This window comes from Otolemur garnettii, unplaced genomic scaffold (assembly GCF_000181295.1).
Source record: "Otolemur garnettii isolate 467f Iridium unplaced genomic scaffold, OtoGar3 scaffold00094, whole genome shotgun sequence".
NCBI lineage: Eukaryota > Metazoa > Chordata > Mammalia > Primates > Galagidae > Otolemur > Otolemur garnettii.
Genome location: NW_003852489.1, coordinates 1,398,014 through 1,401,180, shown reverse-complemented (window position 1 = coordinate 1,401,180; position 3,167 = coordinate 1,398,014). Strand labels below are relative to the sequence as shown.

Here is a 3,167-nt window from a genome sequence, read left to right as displayed (position 1 = left end):
GGTCGGCGCCCTACTCCTTTGAGCCACAGGCGCCGCCCAAAACAGGCTGTTTTTAATGAAGTTAAACATACAGTTACCATATAACAGAGCAAATCGATTCCTAGGAATATATCCGAGAGAAATAATGTATATACACACACATATGCATGAAAGCCTTGTACAAGAATTTTTGTACACAAAATACATAATGACCAAAAACTGCAACAGCCCGTATGTCCATCCATAAGGAATAGATCATCATCATGGTATACAAATAACAGAAGACTTCTCAGCAGTTCCAGGGTCTGCCCAGGCTGCCCTAATACAAGACTGCTGTTCTAAGACTCTGCAGAGTCCAAGATAAGTTATGGCAAAATGGTGGTGGAAGCCAAGCTCTCTGGTGTGTCTTCTCATCAGGGCACTAATTCTATTAGCAGGGCCCTGCCCTTCTGACCTCCTTTCACTTAGTTACTTCCTTAGAGGCCCCATCTCCAAATATAGCCACAGCGGGACGGGGTGTATGTGTGAAGGATTCAACATATATGAATTGGGAGGGGGGGGATGTAAAGTTTTGGTCCATAACAGGAAAGAATAAAAAAGAAACTACTGTTACTTGCTACAACATGGCTGAATAAAAAAAGACCCTAAAATCCCCCAATTATGAAGTTTAAGAACAAATAAAACAGAGCGATGATGTCAGACATTGACATAGCATTGACCTCTGTGTGGCTAGGGAGGGACTGATGGAAAAAGGACATGAGGAAAATTTTTAATGATGGAAATGTTTTTGGTTTTGTTGTTTTTTTCTTTTTTTCAGTTTTTGGCCAGGGCTGGGTTTGAACCCACCACCTGTGGTATATGGGGCTGGTGCCCTACTCCTTTGAGTCACAGGTGCCACCCAATGATGGAAATGTTTTTTACCTAGATCTGGGGGGTGTTGACTCAGATGAATACATTTGCAAAAATGTCTAGAGATTTATCCTCCTAATACGTAAATGACAACTCTATAAAGTGCATTTCTCTAGATGAGCTCCTAGGGATTACCTCTGTCTTCTGAGCACTTCTATGGAGTCTTCTGTTATATGAATGTATCATAATTTATCAAACCAGTTCCCCATTGATGGACATTTAGATTTCTTCTACATTTTTGCTATTACCAGCAATGCCATAGTGAATAGCCTTGAAAGACAGATTCCTAAGTGGGGTTGTTACAGCTTTTTCTCTCTAATAAGAGTCTGACGCTCAGAAGCAAGAATAGACTTCCTCAAGGCCTGCTGGAATTACCTACTGTGAGTTGTGGATGTAGAACTTGGAACTGAAGAGGTTCATGTTATTACATAGAAATATTGATAGGAGGTGATGTGAGGCTTCTAATCGGACCGTTTAGAATAATCCCTTTCCTTCTTTGTCTAACTCCTACTCATTCTGGGAGTAGTAAGGCCTTTGGGCTGCATTAAGTTAACATTACGCTAAGTTAATTTCTGGGATCTCATAGTATCCTGGGCTTAATAACAACTCACTTGTACCAAGCAAAGTGCTAGCATTTCATATGCGTTAGCTCATTTAACCTTTGAAACGGCATTAGGTATAGCTGTTATAAATCCCACACCTATTTTATAGATGGAAAAACTGAGGTATAGACCATTTAAGTAACTTGCTCAAGGTTGCACAGCTAAAAAGTGGCATAAACAGGCTTTAACACAAGTACTTGATACAAAAGGCTCTATTTTTTTTTTTTTTGGCCCTGGGTAGAGTGCTGTGGTGTAATAGCTCACAGCAACCTCAAACTCTTGGGCTCAAGAGATCCTCTTGCTTCAGCCTCCTGAGTAGCTGGGCATACAGCCACCTGGCACAATGCCCAGCTATTTTTTAGAGACAGGGTCTCATTCTTGCTCAGGCTGATCTTGAACTCCTGAGTTCAGGCAATCCACCCACCTTGGCCTCCCAGAGTGCTAGGATTACAGGTAAGAGCCATTGAACTTGGCCTTTGGTTCTTTGGTGGGGGGGAGGAGTTGTTGTTGTTAGTTTGTTTTTTTGAGACATTGTCTTGCTCTGTGGCCCAGGCCAGAATAGTGACATCATCATAGCTCACAGCAAACTCAGACTCCTGGGCTTAAATTATATTCCTTCCTCAGCCTCCTGAGTAGCTGGGACTACAGGCATGTGCTACCCTAACCATTACATTATAGTTCCCCTCGAGAATAACACCGCACAGGGATGTCGTTTGAGGGTTTCATGGAATGGTTTCAGTGTTGATCAGTGGGTCTCTACTCCTTAAAGCTTGTTACTACATCTCCATCTTCCCCAAATCTGGCACACAGTGGAATTCGAAGGGCTTAGCACTGTGCCTGACACATAGTAAGCACTCAGTGAGTGCTAATTATTATTATTAGAACACCACAAATGTTTGTTGAAATAAACATTTGCATGAATAACTAATTACCTAAATTATTCTTTTAGCAAATAAACAATGAACATAGGGACAACAGGCTACAGACCTCTTCTCCTGCCAAATATCTCATTTGGAGGCAGCTGAACCATGAAGGAATTGCCAGCCCTTTTCTGTTCGCACGTCTGCTCCCCGACTAGGACAGAGAAGCAGGAAGGGCATCTGATTCGGTGTTGGTGCACCAGCCCTGCTCGGCGCAGGCACGATGAGGGGCAGGCTCTGAACACACTTGTGTGCAAGAAAAAAAGCAGTTGATACAGTAGTGGTGGGGAGAGTGTGTGCGTGTGCATGGGTGTGTGCACATGTACTGTCTCTCCTTCCCGCTCACAATGAAACCCCATTAAAAATGGGGTGTGAAGGCAGGACGAGGTGGCTCATGCCTGTAATCCAAGCACTCTGAGAGGCCAAGACAGGTGGATTGCCTGAGCTCAAGAATTCAAGACCAGCCTGGAGCAAGAGTGAGACCCCATCTCTAAAAATTAGCTAGGATGATTCAGTATCTGCAGCTCAGTGGCTAGGGCACCAGCCATGTACATCGGAGCTGGCAGGTTCAAACCCAGTCGGGGCCTGTTGAACAACAATGACAACTACAACCAAAAATAGCTGGGCATTGTGGCGGGCGCCTATAGTCCCAGCTACTCAGGAGGCTGAGGTAAGAGGATGTCTTGAGCCCAAGAGTTTGAGGTTGCTGTGAGCTATGATGTCACGGCACTCTACCAGACAAAGTGAGACTCTGGCT

At 44.0% G+C, this 3,167-nt stretch overlaps 1 long non-coding RNA gene across 1 annotated transcript in view; it reads right to left on the bottom strand.

Moving 5' to 3' along the window:
- Positions 1–1,336: 1,336 nt before the first annotated feature.
- The window catches only part of LOC111727097, a 20,066-nt gene continuing 18,235 nt past the window's right edge, over positions 1,337–3,167 (bottom strand). Inside the window, exon 3 of the long non-coding RNA XR_002774728.1 lies at positions 1,337–1,349. This is a non-coding gene — a long non-coding RNA (uncharacterized LOC111727097). The remainder of the gene's footprint in view (positions 1,350–3,167) is intronic.